The sequence below is a fragment of the Oryctolagus cuniculus genome, chromosome 5 (assembly GCF_964237555.1).
Source record: "Oryctolagus cuniculus chromosome 5, mOryCun1.1, whole genome shotgun sequence".
In the NCBI taxonomy this organism is placed as follows: Eukaryota; Metazoa; Chordata; class Mammalia; order Lagomorpha; family Leporidae; genus Oryctolagus; species Oryctolagus cuniculus.
In genome coordinates this window covers 147,314,293-147,331,451 of record NC_091436.1, presented here as the reverse complement: position 1 = coordinate 147,331,451, position 17,159 = coordinate 147,314,293, and the positions used below count along the sequence as shown (strand labels likewise).

At 46.9% G+C, this 17,159-nt stretch overlaps 1 protein-coding gene across 1 annotated transcript in view; it reads left to right on the top strand.

Moving 5' to 3' along the window:
- The window catches only part of MBOAT1 (membrane bound O-acyltransferase domain containing 1), a 273,642-nt gene that overhangs the window by 160,877 nt on the left and 95,606 nt on the right, over positions 1-17,159 (top strand). The window lies entirely within an intron of this gene.

The window sequence follows — 17,159 nt, the reverse complement described above, 5'->3', positions numbered from 1 at the left end:
GGGAGAGAGAGATCTTTCATCTTCAGTTTTACTTCCCAAATGTCTGTAACAGCCAGGGCTGGGTCAGGCTGTGTGTGTATGATGTGTATTTCATCTATGACACAACATACAGATCTGGACCAATGTTTGCCATCCTAGCCTCTCCTTTCTTCCCCTTTCACATTCTGACCTCCAGTGATGAGCTTTGCAGAATAGCTCTAGTCTCACCCTTAGGCCTCTGCATTTTCTGCCCACACCTCCTTCTTTACCTCTCTCATTCCATTCTATGCATCTGTCCTCTTAAAAGCCTCTCCTGGGGGCTGGCGTTGTGGTGCAGTGATTTAAGCTGCCACTTGCGATGTAGACTTCCCATATTGGAGCAACAATTCAAGTCCTGGCTGCTCCACTTCCAATCCAGCTCACTGCTAATGTGCCTGGGAAAGCAGCAGACAATGTCCCAAGTATCTGGGCCCCTGGGATCCATGTGGGAGACCTGGCTCCTGGCTTCAGCCTGGCCCATTCCCTGGCTGTGTGATCATTTGGGGAATTAATCACAGATAGAAAATTGACTCTATCTCCTCTCTCTCTCTCTCTTCCCCCCTTCCTTCCCCTTTCTGTGTCACTCTTTCAAATAAACAAATAAGTCTTTTTTTTTTAATAAAAAAAAAACTTCTTCTGAACTCCCAGATTGTATTAGCAACCCCCCAACAAGTGTTCTCACACACCCCTTTCCTCCCCTGACAAACACTTTAACATTTGACCTTAAAGTTGTGCATCGACACGCCCATCTGTGTTTATGATCACAGGGCTTGATTAGTGGATGGAGAATGGAGCTCCTGTGTACTACAGGGGCAGCGACTTTTGCTGAGTGGAGAGATGACTAAGTGCCTCACTGGGAAAGTGCCGCGGAGCTCTGTGGTTCACGAGAGCTTGACTGATAAGACGTTGTGCTGTGTCTCCATCACCATCACTAACACCACCAGCAGCAGCATCACCATCATCCCTGTGGCTTGGCTGCTGTTGCTTTCTCCCCAGTGGGCTTCCACCTACCCACAGCTCGGCTGTGTGAGCTCTTCCAGACCCGCAGTCTGCCAGCCAGCATTGCAATCAAGTTTTGTTTTCATTATGCAGGCTTCCTGTGAAGTTTCAAATTAATTTTAATCCTCTCCTCACTTTTAAGGCCTCTAAAAGGGGCTGTGTTCCCGCCTTCCTTGGTAAACTGGGGCCCATCCCTTCTCCCTGAGATGACTTTCATCCTGGCGAGGGCTGTGTGCCCCCCACATCCTGTGCTGCTCTGCCAGGGCAGCTGGCTTCCAGACTTCCAAGCCGTGGGCGGCTCTCCACCTGGGCTCGGAGGAAGCTGCCCAGTCCGCCAGAGCCACGCCAATGACCACCTGGGTCTGATGGACCCTCAGCTTTTAAAATTCACTCCACAACATGCATTATTATTTGCTTTCAGCACTATTATAAGAGACTATATGAAAACAGTCTGCTGAGCTTGAAAGATCCTCGACGTCTTTTTGAAATGTTTGGCCTGAAGCTGATGCTCTGGGTGCTATGAATAGTTGTCCCTCAGCAGCCAAAGTGGGGGTGGTTGCAGGATTCCCCAGATACCAAAATCCATGGGTGCTCAAGCCTTTGAAACAAAATGGCATAATGTTTGCATCTAATCTGTGTGCATCCTCTCGTATCACTAAATCATCTCTAGGTTACTGTTAATACATAATGCAATGCAAATGCTATGCAAATAGTTGTAATACTGTACTGCTTAGAGAATAATGATAAGAGAAGGGCTGTACATGCTCAGTGCAGGCCATCTTTAAGATTTTATTTATTTATTTGAGAGGTAGAGTTACAGACAGTGAGGGAGAGACAGAGGGAAAGGTCTTCTGTCTGCTGGTTCACTCTGAAATGGCCGCAATGGCCAGAGCTGTGCTGATCTGAAGCCAGGAGCCAGGAGCTTCTTCCGGTCTCCCACATGGGTGCAGGTGCTCAAGGACTTGAGCCATCTTCTACTGCTTTCCCAGGCCACAGCAGAGAGCTGGATTGGACTAGAACCGGCGCCCATATGGGATGCAGGCACCACAGGCAGAGGATTAACCTACTGTGCCACAGCGCTGGCCCCAGGCCATCTTTAAAAAACATTTTTGATTAACAGCTAACTGGACGTGTGGACATGGAACCTCTGCACATGGAAGGCTGACTGTATACGTTTTCTTCCTTCTTGGTGCGTGTTCTCATTTTCTTGCCTAGAATCACTCAGAAGTTATTCATAGACCCACTCAAGCAGACAGACATGGAAGAGTAGAAGCTACTCTGATAAAATCTACCAGTTCCTTAGTGCCTACTTCATCTCAGGTTTGGTGTTGAGCCTCTTTGCATCCTTGGTGCTGTTAGACCCTCACAACAACCCTGTGCAGCAGAAACTCTGAACCTCACTTAGCGAGTGGAGAGTTTAAGTGATCTGAGAAGCTGTGGCAAGTAAACAAAATGGAATTATGTGCCCATCTCATGCCAGGCTTTTGAAGGAGACATGCACCAACCCAATGGCTGTTTGGTCTTGAGCCAAAGCCTCTCAATGCCTGGAGAAAGATTTCTGTGTTGAGGGGTGCAGTGTGGTGATGGAACACTCAAGAGACCAGGTGAACTAGGGGGTAAATAAATTATTATATTTATTTGTTTGAAGGAGAGAGGCAAGGAGAGAATGACAGAGAGAGAGAGAGACAGAGACAGAGACAGAGAGGGGGAGAGAGATCTTCCATCTGTTGGTTCATTCCTTAGATGGCCTCAATGGCTGGGCATGTTCCAGGCTGAAGCCAGGAGCCAGGAACTCCACTAGGGTCTCACATGTGGGTGGCAGGAGACCAACCCCTTGGTCCATCTTCTGTTGCCTTCCCAGGCAATTAGCAGAGAGCTGATCAGAAGCAGAGCAGCCAGGACTTGAACCAATGTTTATATAAGGGATGGTGGCATTGCAGGCAGAGGATTAGCTTGTTGTGCCATAATGCGGCCCCCGATTCTCTTCTCCCAGGTTCCTACCCCATGGGAGTCATTCTGTTCCCCCATCCATTGCAACCTTCTCTCAGAGTTATTTTTTCTCCAACCTTGTCTCTAGGATTCAGACACGAGTTGGTGCCAGGCAGAGATAGATGTCATACTGGTTACTGCTACTAACTCTATAAACTGAAGGAGAGCCTCAGTTTCCCCCAATCAATGGTCAGCAGCCTTTCTTTTTTTTTTTTTTTTTTTTTAGGGACAGAAAAAGATTTGATGGTGTCTTCATGAATGGTGATTGGGCTCCCACTGTCAGACACACACATGAGGGTCCAAGATTCATCTCACGCTTGGGCCTCCCATGTGGCAGCTGAGCCATCAGGCTGGCTGTGAAATGCCTTATTTTATTTTCCACCTAACATCAGGCTGCAAATGAAAATACCTTTTCAACCCTGGTATTATTACCCCTATGGATGGCACCTTTAATGTGCGCTATTCATTGTTATAATGGCCGCACCTGTGTAGCGCGCATGTTGGAACTGCAGCAGCTGTAGACGGTAATTGCAAAACATTATTTTCTGTTTCTCTCTGAAAGCTTTTGTGTTTGTGTGTGTGTGTGTGTGTGTGTGTCCATGTGTTTGTTTCATCTATAATGACTCTGGCCCAAAGATCCCATCCTCATCTTCTTTTTTTAAACATCAGGCTACATGTAAATACTTCTGTTGCTAAATGCATGTTTCAGAGAAAGTCAGACGCAAACCCCCATCCTCCCTCCGCACACAGCCAGTAATGAGACTTCAGAGAGCTACTTGGACGCATGTGGTCTGCAGAAAGGTTCCCGTGATGGCCGCTGCTGGGAGCCATGGTCTTTGTGTGCACTGGCACACGGGCTCTGCCGTGATTAATGCATTTGTTCCTGGATATTCAGCCCCTGGGTGTCTGCAAGGCAGTGAATCAATTTAGCCCTTGCAGACCCGAATTATCACCAGCACCAAAGACATTTCTGCACCAGGGACTTCCCAATGAAAAACAGATTTCTAAGAAGAACGCATTTCGTCCTAGTTCCCTCCACCCCCTTTCCTTCCCTTTGTGCCGTTCCGTGCAGCCAGTCCAGTCCTCTGTGCGATGCTGCAGCTGCTGAAAGCCTACAGGTCCATCAGCATTTCGGGTTGTGGGTTTCAAGTCAGCGGTGATATTCTAATTTGAGACATATACGGAGTGGCCCGAGGCTGAGCCCCTCCCTCTCTGCCATCCTGCTGGGGGACTGGTCATGACACACATCTCTGATAGCTGGCCTGGCAGGTGGCATTTGATGTGGTGATCTCTGCACGTGTATGGTGGATAGTGAAAAGAACTCTCTGCCAGTTGGTGACAGCAATTTGTCCCCCGTACCTCCTTCCACCGCCCCAACCCCCAGTTCCTTTGCACCTATCTCATGTATTCACAGAGCTGCCAAGGAGCTTGCTGGTGACTCCAGCTGGGGGATGTGTGTGGAGGCCACCGGGCAGCATCCTGCATGAAGTCAAGGTACCACCTTTGATTGGGCAGCAAGGCTCCTGGTCAACTGTCCCAGGGAGGGGAGCATCAGCAGTTTAGAGGATGTACGACAAGATGCAACCTCAGGGCTGGTGCTGTGGCTCACTTGGTTAATCCGCCTGTGGCGCCGGCATCCCATATGGGCACCAGGTTCTAGTCCTGGCTGCTCCTTTTCCAGTCCAGCTCTCTGCTGTGGCCTGGGAAGGCAGTAGAAGACAGCCCAAGTGCTTGGGCACCTGCACCCACCTGGGAGACCAGGAAGAAGTACCTGGCTCCTGGCTTCGGATTGGCGTAGCTCTGCCTGTAGTGGCCATTTGGGGGGTGAACCAACAGAAGGAAGACCTTTCCCTTGGTCTCTCTCCCTCACTGTCTAACTCTATCTGTCAAAAAAAAAAAAAAAAAAAAAAGATGCAACCTTACCATGGAATCCTCAAGGTGAACAGGACCACAAGCTACCATCAACCACAGCCTCACAGATATGAATCAAGTTTCTCAAAGAAATGGCATGGCCTTCCCCAACCCTGCTGCGAGACCCTGGGTGGACAGGGGCTTGGGGCTCCTTGCAGACAGAAACTCGTTGCAGGTGTAAGGAGCACTGAGAGGAGCCAGCAGTGCAGGTCCTCCTTTCTGGACTTCTCCGGCAGAGACATCAGCTTCCCAGTCTTGCAGGCTTCTCCACGCTGGAGACAGAGACATCAGGCCTAAGCAGGACAAAGATGGCCATAGCTTTTGGGTGTGAAGGCGTCTGTCGTGGACTGTGCGGGCTCCTTCCTGGCTGCTTGTTTTTCTGCAGAAGACGCTACCTATTGCTGTTCAAATAAACTGGCGTGTCCATCACAACGGCCGTATTCCTTGTGTTTGGGAAATCCAAAGGAATCATGTAAAAATGGCCCCGGTCAGCAGCCTCTTACAAATGACCTGGATGTGAGTACAGATGTCTCTTTTGCCTTTCAAAAATTATTTATTTGAGAAGCAGAGAGACAGACAGAGGGAAGGGTGAGACAGAGAGAGACAGAGAACTACCATCCACTGGTTCACTCCCCAAATGCCTGAAACTCCCCCCCTGGGAGCTTGGAGCTGGGAACTCAATCCAGCTCTCCCACGTGGTGGCCATCACTACCGCCTCCCAATGTGTGCATCATAGGGAAGCTGGAATCAGAAGCTGGAGGTGGGAATCCAGTGCAGGTGCTCTGGTGGGCGTCTTAACTTCTGTCAGCCAATAGACCAAATGCCCGCCCCAGGATATCTCACTTTTTTAATATTCAAAATATTACTGATGACTTAAAATCCTAAAATATATTTTTAAAAGTCAAATTCAAGTTTGATTAGCTAGGCAAACTTGTACCTTTTTTTCTTAATTTTTGAAAAAGATTTATTTGAAAGGCAGAGTTAGAGATGAGAAAGAATTTGAATGTATTTTTGAGAGAGAAATAACCATTAGTGAAAAACACTACAAAGAGAAAAACTGAGACCCTACCCAAGATTCTGAAGCCTTTGTAAGAGTTAAGAAGTCTGTGGATGAGATTTTTATAATCTGATACACTTTCCCACTGCGATGGATTATTCCTGATTTGAACAGTCTGCTTGCTTGGTGAAATGGACTTTCTGCCTATGATTAGTTCTTTTATCGTGACTTGATTTTCTTTGGTATATTGGTGCAGGTGGAATCACAGAAAAGTCAAAGTGAAATTCTTCCTTATTACCCGGTAAATGAGACTCTACACAAGCTTGCGGTGGCTGCTTTTCAAGCTTCTGTCCAGTAGGTGGCAACATTTCCTTAAGAATTTTCCAGAAAATGCTTGCTTCGGAAAATGAAGGTTTATCTCAGCACATCATGTTTTGTTCTCTTTCCAACGGCACAGCACAAAATGATGGTCCTCACACCCATGCTGTTCCCTTATTCTGACAGACTCAAGGGAACAATATCGTTGTGTTGTTCTCTTCGGAGAGCAAATTTGAATGCTTAAGATGTTCAGGCTGAAATGAGTGTATGCTGAAATGGATTTATTGGGTAACTTAGTCTTATTATTAGACTTAGTCTCCTCCTTTTTCCCCCATCGCCCAGAGGAAGATGGGGGTCCTGCTGCGAGTCACTCACATCTACAGCAGTTCAACCTGATGCCTACTGCCCACCAGGAACACAGCTGCTTTCTGAAAATCCCAGGAGACGTGCAGAGTTCTGTGCGATGATAGCTCTTCGCTGCACTTGCCTTCTTTCTTGGCCTCTTGCTGCAGAAATTCAGAAGCAAGAACTTGACAAGATAGGCTGCAGAGTAGCAGCTCCAGACATTCAGAACCCTGCATGCACACGGTACCGCAGTGCGAGGTGGAGAATCCTGTTCCTGGAGTTGGACATGCTGCTCTCTTCATCGGCACCCCTTCCTTTCCCCACAGCCCCTCATTTTCCAATGCAGTTTAGATTTTGGAGAGCACAGTGGTGGTAAACACACACTTGCATACACACACAGGGGTCCAGTTTTAAGTAACTTTGAGCAGTGTTACTACTTCACCCATTACTCTCCTTCCCGACCACAGTGTCTCTGTGGAACACACTTCTTCCCCGGCTTGAGAAGAAAGCTGGAGTAAAGGTTAGGAAAGAACGTTTGGATGATTTATTATTTAACTGTAGGAATTGCTCCAAATTATAAAGAAGACTAAGATTCACATTTCATTTCAAAATACATTTGGAGTGATTTTCTCTATGTGTATGTATAACCTTGTAACCATGACTTCTATGCTTGAAGGATGAAGTACCTTCCATTCCCAGCAGATATCCTACTAGCCAGTCTTATTGTTTGTTCTCTCTCTCTCTCTCTGTTGCTTTCTTTCTCTCTCTCTCTCTCTCTCTCACACACACACACACACACATGCCTCCACCTGCCCCAGATACCAGACACAGGAGACTTCATCCTGATTCTGCAGTCACGACTTAGCTGCCTCTCACTTGCTCCCTGTGGGCAGATTTCTCATTCATAGGAGGTTCACTCTCTTCCTCCACTCTCTCAGGGCGCCCTCAGTTCCTGTCTTCTCTTTGGCCCTTCCTCATTCTCACACGAAACAGGAGAGTACAACTGGGCTGCCCCAGGTGAGGTGTGGGTGCTGGAAGACCTAGACATTGTAGGATGGAGGGGAAAGTCTAGCCACTCAGACACATCAACTGCAGAATTTGGAGAGTGAGAAACATCTAGATTATACACATATCTATAATAGAGTGAAACCCACAATGCAAAAGAGAATGAGTGGATCTGCTGGTAGTTCGTAACATCCAGTTCTCCCACGGCATAGATCCATCTGCACCTGTCACTGATCTGCCTTTTTCCTGAAGCTACTGGACCTGAGCTACAAATCTCCTGCCACAATCCTCTGCCCAAAGGAAACACAGCCTCTTGGTTGTTCTCGGCCTGAGCTTCTGTCTGCTGGGTGTTGGGGGTAAGAAGGGAGAATAAGGGTCACTCCCTGTCGGCAAAATTCCATTAACCCAGTCTGCAGCAGAGTTTAGCTTCTGCTGCTTTGGGTTCTCAGATAACCTCTGCCCCAGCTCTGCTCCTTCCACAGGTGGCTGTGACCACCTGTGTCCCCACCGTCTTCCGAGACAGCATGACTGGGCCTCCAGCTTCCTAGTCTGGTGATCATGGGGAGACACTGGTTCCATGTGGTTTTGGGGGAGGCTGATGAGTTGCCTGTCCCACTGGTTTGGGCTGTTTACCCCTTTTCTTGAACTCCCTCATCTGAGAGCTCTGGGGTCTGGACACATTTGCCCACAAAGGCACATGGTACTCCAGAGTCCCCAGGTGTGCCACGGGGAGGGTGTATCAGGAAACCACCAGGCCATCTCCGCCTCTGAGGCTGCCCCCTCCCCCGGGGCCACCCCTCACTCAGAGTGAGGAGCAGAGGAGCGGCCGTGAAAACTCCAACGTTGGAACAGGCTCTCTGGTCCTTTCTCGTCTTCACTTTCCGCAGTCTCTTCCTGGAGAGGTTGTTGGCAGACTTCTGGTAAAGGCTCAGGCTCTGCCTTGTGCACATCTCCTGTTTGGAAAACAGCACAAGGCCCGGCTGTTGCAAGCAGAATGGGAGTCTGACCTACACTATGGAAGAACTCTGAGGGCCATGCCCCTCAGGCTTGTTTCCTGAGAAACTGAGGGAATTTAGAAAGTTTGTTTTCTGGCCGGCGCCACGACTCACTAGGCTAATCCTCCACCTGCGGCGCCAGCACCCAGGGTTCTAGTCCCGGTCTCAGCGCCGGATTCTGTCCTGGTTGCTCCTCTTCCAGTCCAGCTCTCTGCTGTGGCCCAGGAGTGAAGTAGAGGATGGCCCAGGTGCTTGGGCCCTGCACCCCATGGGAGACCAGGAGGAAGCCTGGCTCCTGGCTTTGGATCAGCACAGTGTGCTGGCCGTGGTGGCCATTTTGGGGGTGAACCAACGGAAGAAAGACCTTTCTCTGTCTTTCTCTCACTGCTCACTGTCTAAGTCTGCCTGTCCAAAAAAAAAAAAAAAAGTTTGCTTTCTCTCTCCCTTCTCTGTACCAAAATCTTTAAAATTATTTGCTTTCTCCATGCCAAACGCAAACAGCTGAGTTCTGTGTTCCCCTCCAAATGTTGTCCTGGTCGTCCTCATGCTTCCCATGATGCCCTGCTCCTCAGTGGACGAGGCTGCCAGGAGGAGACGAGGCCCTCAGAGCTGCAGAGGTGAAAGCATAGTGAGGTGTTGGACCCCTGCCAGGTGCATCTCACTCATACCTGGGACCACGCCGCGCCCCTCAGAGCTCTGTGCAGAGCAAAGTAAAGGTTACTGCTACTTCCTGGGGGTCCTGGGGCGCCAGCACCTCATCTGGCTTGCTTGCAGTGGTTGGTGCTAGAGGGCAACTTGTGACAACATGTGGGTTTGAGTTAGGGTTTTATTGATTTTTTTCAAGTTTACTGCCTGATTTATTCTGATTCACTTACAAATGGTATCCCATTGGTCATTTCTATCTGGTAAATTATTAGAGTATATGTGTATGTGCATGTGGGGTATGCTGTAGTTTGTATTGTATCTGGATGTGTGTGTTGTATGTAGTGATTATGGTGTGTATTTATCATGTGTGTGTGGTGTTTATGGTGTCAGTGGTGTGCATATGTCTACGTTTTTGCAGTGTGTGTGCACTGTGGTATATGGAGTATGTGGTGTGTCCTTTACATGTTGGGTATGGTGTATATAGCAATGTGTGTGTCTGCACTGTGGTATGGTAGAATGTGTGTAGTATATGGGGATGTGTTTCATGTGTGTATGGTGTATGGTGTGTATAGCTTAGTGTGTGTGGTGTCAGTGGTGTGCATGTGTATGTTTTTGCAGTACGTGTGTTATGTGTTGTGTATGGTATGGATAAAAGTGTGTGTGAGGTATGCACTGTGGCATGGTGCAGTGTGTGTTGTATGTGGGAGTGTTTCATGTGTAGTATGTGTGGTATGCATGTATGGTGTGTACTGTGGGTGTGTGTGTGGTGTGTGCTGTGGTATGGTGGAGTGTGTGTTGTATGTGGGGATGTTTCATGTGTGCTGTGTATGGTTTGCATGTGTGGTACATACTGTGTGTGTGTGTGTGTGTGTGTGCTGTGTATTGCGATGTGGTGCAGTGTGTTGTATGTGGAGGTGTTTTGTGTGTGCTGAGAATGGTGTGCATGTGTAGTGCATACTGTGTGTGTTTTTTGTGCATTGTGATGTGGTACAGTGTGTGTTGTATGTGGGGGTGTTTCATGTGTGCTGTGTGTGGTGTGCATGTATGGTGTATACTGTGGGTATGTGTGTGGTGTGTGCTGTGGTGTGGTGCAGTGAGTGTTGTATATGGGGATGTTTCATGTGTGGTGTGTGTGGTGTGCATGTGTGGTGCATACTGTGGGTGTGTGTGTGTGTTGTGCACTGTGGTGAGGTGCAGTGTGTGTCATATATGGGGGTATGTTTGGAGGGTCTGTGGTGGGCAGAGGGAGTGGTGAATGGAGTCTGGTCTGAGTACCCGTTTGCTCTCTACTACTGTTGATGATTAGAAAGTAATATGGGTTCTTTCCATAGGACCCAAATGTGTCTGGGCACTTTGATCCTTGCCAGTTTGGCTGACATTTAGAAAGACAATTACTTTGGTCACTCTTAGGACACAGTGGTCTCCCAAAGAAAATGCCACCACTCTACTGCTGAGGGAGTTCCAGGAGGTGGCATTGGGTGGATCGGGGCCTGCTGAGCCTTCCAGAAGCCCTTATGGCCCTGCCCGCTCCCCTGGGGTCTCTAGAGGCTGAATCAGAGAGGAACTTCACCATCAGAAATCTGAATGTCACTGAATGATGGAGAAATACTGAAAGTCTTGTGCAAAGTTTCTTCCAGTTAAGTCCAGATTGTAAAATACAGAAAATGACTACAAGCTGTGTTAAGAATTGTGTCTGCACCTCCTCTGACAGGCCAGCAGCATGTGCAATTGAGACTCCAGTTTAGTTCATCCTTGTGGGTAGGAGATTAGAAATTCGAATTTCAATGGTATGTGTGAGTCTCAGCCTTAGTCAATATTTACACATAATGATAGTTCTCATCAAGGCACGAGGACTTAGTTATGAAATGATTATACCTCACAGTCATCAATAAACAGGATTTTAATTATCATCAGGAGCAGCCACAACAAACATGTATTGAGGAACTACTCTGTGCCATAATTGAATTAATGAATTTGTTAATCGTTGCTTCCTGCTCCCATAAACATTTGCTTAGTTTCAATCTCAGTCCAATCACATAGGCGCTAGGCTGAGATAGGTTGACATTTCAAAGGTGAACTGCTTTTCTTAAGCTATGAAGAGGTTTTCACTGTGTTTGAAAATGTAGCTAGCATTATGTCAGCAATGCCAACCAAGCAGGACACAGTCAGATGTCCGTGGTCACAGCAGAAGTCTCCAGAACTTTCAGCAGTGGAGGCTGTGAATAGGGGGGTCCCCAGGTTCCTGGCAACGTTGGGCAGGGTTGCGTAGCCAGTCTACCTGCCCTGGCACCTTGTGGTCTTCCCTTGCCACGTGTCTGTTGTGTGTCTCCTGTGTGGCTCTTGATACCTATGGGTAAACACGAGCTCTTATGTTATTCTTGGTACTCAAGGCGCCTTCAAGCTACCTGTGGGCACCAACCCTGCCCGGTAGCAGAATGTAGCTCTTCCTCCTCCGTGTCTCCTGCTGGCACTAGTCTGGTCATCCTTTGGTCATGCCTGGGATAACTTCCTCTGAATGTCCAGGTGGAATTTAGGCAAGGAAGTGGGATCATCTGGGTTTGCAGATTCCCTGCTGTGCTTTTGGTTTTATGATTCTTTGATTTCATCTTGCATATTCCATTTCTTCCACTCCTACTCCAGCCCGTGTGATCCTCTGCCCAGAATCCTTGAGGGATGAGTGGGAGGCACACAGGGGCACTGCCCTGAAACACCCATGACTGCTCCTTGGTTCTCACACTCAGCAGATGCACCTTGACTGCTGCTCCCGTAACTTCTGTGCTGGGAAGAGTGGGTCCTCCCAGTTCCCAGCCCAAGAAGTCAAGGGCAACTCTTGTCTCCTGCTTGTTTATGAGACCCGTGGGACTGGGTAATTTTCTGAGTTTTCAGTTTTGCTTCCTTCTCCAGGTCATTTCCATCCTTCCTGTTTCTAACAGAAATCCTGGGTTTGCCTCATCTTTCCTCAAAAGTGGAAGCTATTCTTGGTCTTTGAAAGGCCAGGTTCAGGTAGTCCCTGAGAAGGAGGGAAGACCAGGGTGCTTTGCAGGGCATGGGCAGGAGGAACACTGACTCGGGCCTGGTGAGGGCTGGAGGCTGGTGAGTTTGATGGGCAGTGGAGAGCATGTGCCCTCCAGTGACAGCCCCCAGAAAGGAGCACAGTGAGGAGGAAGGCCTGCTTGATGCACCTTGGAGGAAGGGCACTTCCAGTTTTCCAAGGGTTTTTCAGAAGGATTTTCTGCCCCCATAAATAGAGCAGAAGAAGCTGAGCTGCCAGATCCCAGAGGGTCAGGACTCTGGGACCCTCAGGGGTGTTCTGTGTCTCTGAGGGTCTCATGGGCAGTGGAGCCTTCTGATGTTTAGTGCTGCCTGCGGCCCAGAGACCTTTATGTGGCCCACGTGTGGGGTGCTCCAATAATGGCTGATCTGAACTTTTCTACTCACCAGGGGCATGAGGCTGAATTTGTCACTCAGGTGCATTTAAAGAAAAATAAGAAATGTGATATTTCTTGTGCCCTCTGTTCATGAGTGAATGCCATTGGCTTTGTTCTGACAGTCTTTCCACCTCTCAGGAGGGCCCATCACAAATAAAACTAGTGTGGTTGTACCTCCACAGGTTTAATTTAATGCTGTGAGCATGCTCGGTGGACAACCATGTGGGACTTTCATGCATAAAAACGTCTGCATATTCAGAATCTTCTCCCTGATTTCTTAATGCAGAGGATTAAAAAATGTTCTTATGTTGATGCAAAGTCTAGGGTAGATGAAAGCAGCAGGTTGAGCTTGTTACGTGTGAAAGGTTGGCTTGGTGGTTTAGCAGCCTGCAGACAGAAGGGCAGGAAATACAGACAGCAAGACACTGAATAAGTGGGTGGACAATGATTGGGATTGTGAAATTCAGTAGAATTTTCCATGGGTTGGCCTGGTGTGGGAGTTAGTCTTTTTTCATTATCCATTAGCATCTACTGATTTTAGCTTGCATCCTCGTGGCTGCCTGCACATCCCTGAACTAGCTAGAATTATATAATTAAAAATAAATAAAAGTAAATTTAAAATATCTCGGGGGCCGGCGCTGTGGCGCAGCAGGTTAATGCCCTGGCCTGAGGTGCTGGCATCCCATATGGGTGCCAGTTCTAGTCCTGGCTGCTCCACTTCCGATCCAGCTCTCTTCTATGGCCTGGGATATCAGTGGAGGATGGTCCAAGTCCTTGGGCCCCTGCACTCACGTGGGAGATCTGGAAGAAGCTCCTGGCTCCTGGCTTCAGATCAGTGCAGCTCCGCCGTTGCGGTCAACTGGGGAGTGAACCATCAGATGGAAGACCTCTCTCTGCTTCTCCTCTCTATGTGTAACTCTGACTCTCAAGTAAAAAATAAATAAATCTTAAAAAAATTTAAAATATCTAATCACAAAACATGATAAATAAGTGAGATTATGGCTATGTTAAATAGACTGATTTAATCATTTTGTGTTGTATTCTCACATATAAGAGATGAGCAACCCTAATCCCAAAAACTGAAATCTGAAATGCTCCCAAAATCGTTCTGAGTGCAAATATGATAGCACAGGCAGAAAATTCTGTGCTTGACCATGTGTGATGGGTCATAGCCAAAATGCAGACACACTAAAAACACTGTACAAAATTATCTTTGAGCCATGTGTATCATCAATGAATGTTGTGTTTACATGTGGGTCCCATTTCTAAGAAATCTCATTGTGTATATGAAATATTCCAAGATATGAACTGTGAAATACTTCTGGTCTCAGGTATTTTGGATAATGGATACTCATGCTGTATGTTAAAGGTATACAATTATGACTTATCAATTCAAAATGTTAGTAGAAAAGTTGCTATAATGGGAACCATCTTAAACTGCTTAATATTGACCCAGCGACTTAAAATAGTGCAGCAGCTCTGTTTTCAACCTGGAGGGTTTCTTTTCTTTTCTTTTCTTTTCTTTTCTTTTTTTTTTTTTTTTTTTTTTTTTGACAGGCAGAGTTGGACAGTGAGAGGGAGACAGAGAGAAAGGTCTTCCTTTTTCCTGGGCCATCCTCCACTACGCTCCCAGGCCATAGCAGAGAGCTGGACTGGAAGAGGAGCAACCAGGACAGAATCTGGCACCCCGACCGGGACTAGAACCCCAGGTGCCAGTGCCGCAGGCGGAGGATTAGCCAAGTGAGCTGCAGCACAGGCCCCCCCCCCCTTTTTTAAAAGATTTATTTATTTATTTGAAAGTCAGAGTTACCAAGAGGCTGAAGCAGAGAGAGAGAGGTCTTCCATCTACTGGTTCACTCCCCACTTGGCCGCAATGGCTGGAGCTATGCCAATCCTAAGCCAGGAGCCAAGAGCCTCCTCTGGGTCTCCCATGTGGGTGCAGGGGTCCAAGTGTCTGGGTCCTCTTCTAATGTTTTTCCAGGCCATAGCAGAGAGCTAGATCATAAGTGGAGCAGCAGGACTCAAATAGTGCCCATATGGGATACTCCTATGGGGTGCCTGCACTGCAGGTGTGGCTTGACCCACTATGCCACAGCGCTGGCCCCTGAAGGGTTTCTGCACATAGTTGATGACTGCCATTGAACGCACAGGAGGCTGCAGACTCTTCCTTTGGGGACCTTTATATATTTATTAATTTTTGAAATCCAAGCATGGTTTTTTAAACATTAAATTTGAAAGAGAGAGAGAGAGGAAGAGAGAGTACAAGAGAGTGAGTGAGCTTCTGTCTGCTGGCTTTCTCCCCAGATGTTTGCATTAGCCTGAGCTGGGCTAGGCCCAAGCCCCAAGCCTAGAACTTAATCGGAGTCTCCCATGTGAGTGGCAGGGATCCAACTATCACCATTGCCTCCTAGGCTGTTTCGTAGCAAGGGTCTGGAATCAGAAGTGGAGCTGAGACTTGAATCCATGCACTCTGATATGGGCCACAGATGCCTCACACAGGTCTCTTAAATGCTGCATGAAATGCCAACCCTTTTGAGAGCCTTTAATTCAGTAGCCCTGAGTGGAGGAATCCTAACCGCACAGTGAGAGCCTGCTGAGGAGGCTTCCTGTCCATTTCTTTCTGTGCTAAGAAAATGTAGGAGTGAGTCCAGCGCTGTGGCTTAGCGACCCCAGCATCCCAGATGGGCACTGGTTTGAGTCCCGGCTGCTACACTTCTGATCCAATTCCCTGCAAATGGCCTGGGAAAGCAGCAGAGGATGACCCAAGTACTTGGGCTTCCGCACTCACTGGGAGACCCAGATGAAGCTCTTGGCTCCATTATGGCCTTCTAGGGAGTGAATCAGCAGATGGAAGATTCTCTCTCTTTCCCTGTCTCCATGTAAATCTGACTTTCAAATAAATATATAAATCTTTTTTTTTTAAAGAAAGAAAATGGAGAAAAGTACACAGGTGCTGTGGGACATACACATGGGCAAATTGCGCTTCTCTGCCTCATTCATCCTGATGGGAGTCTATGGACTTTTACTGTCCATCCCCTGCTCTCCCACCCCAGAATAAGTAATATTCAAACCAATATAATAATAATATAAAATAATTACCAAAGGAATAATCTTTGTCCCTGGTGATTAACTAAACATGTTTACTGGGTGACTTTTGCTTTTCCTTTTTGCAAACAAATCTTTCCTAGAACAGAAGACACGATGTATCTTCTACACTATACTTTACCTTGTGAATTAACAAGCCAGAGTTTAGGAAATGGAGCAAACATAACAACAGAGCTCCCAAAACACTGATCTAAGTCCAGAGAGAACAGATGATGCCATTTGTGAGGACAGAACATGGGCATGAATTAAGTGGCCCCCAAGGACCAGGCATGCTATATATTGCACTTAATCTTCACAACAACTAATGAGACAGGCACTAGTGTAACCATTTTACAGATGAGCAAATTGAGTCTCAGGAGGTTAACCTATTGTGTTGGGTCTTGTGCAAGAAATTCCATGGAACTGCAATTTAAATGGAGTCTATTTGTACCTGAAGTCCATATTCATTGCCTCCAAGGTTTAGAAGTTGAAACATGAAACAGGGTTCTTGTAAAGGGATGGGGGGGACATTAGAAAAATCTGGAACTATGGGGTTTAACAGAATTGTTAAAGAAGTGGAGCCCACAAGTAACCAGCCAATTATCTGATCAAGTTATGAGACAGGGCTCTGGCAGCTCATTCCAGAGCTTAGTCTAAATTGTTGGGTTTAGATGAGAGTGTTTGAGAAATCCACAAGAGGGTTAAAGTATAATCACTTTCTATTGCTTTATTTAAGTCATAAAAAAGATTAACATGTACTAAGCTGAACTGAAATGACAGGGGCAAAGCTAACAAGAAGTAATTTGGCTTTGACGGACTCCTTTCCTTATTTCTGTACTAGCTCCAGATGGAAGGCAATGTAAACTTTATACCGTAGGAATAAATGCCTATTGATTGATTAAACATTGATGACGGCACTCTGTCTCCATCTGTATAAGAAAGAGGCTGTGTTCAGAGTTAACCCTTGTGTGGATCTGACATGCTATCAAGAAACATCCTGAATTTTGGAAGGCAGACTGCCCACAGCTGTGCAATTATGTAAACTAGGCTATTTTCCAGGCAGCATTTGCATGAGATGGTAAAAAGCTACTTTTGTAGTTTAGTTTAGATACAACACACATTGGAATACTGTTACTTTATGCCTTCCAGTACACATGATGCTTCCTAATTATCGGGGACTTTCCTTTTTTACTGCACAACAAATGGATTTTCTCTGAGTTTAAGTTCAATGTGAAGGAGTTTCTCATACACTTTAAATAAATATCTTTCTCTTAAGACATTTGTTTCCTATCTAGGGAGTCTTTTTGGCCTGTTGAGAAATATATGTATCTTTCTTCTTGCAGTCATAGTGGAATCTAAGAGGGATTTGTATTCATTTTGTCTTTAATCCCAACAGCAAGTTTTCCATAATGCACAATCCTTCGT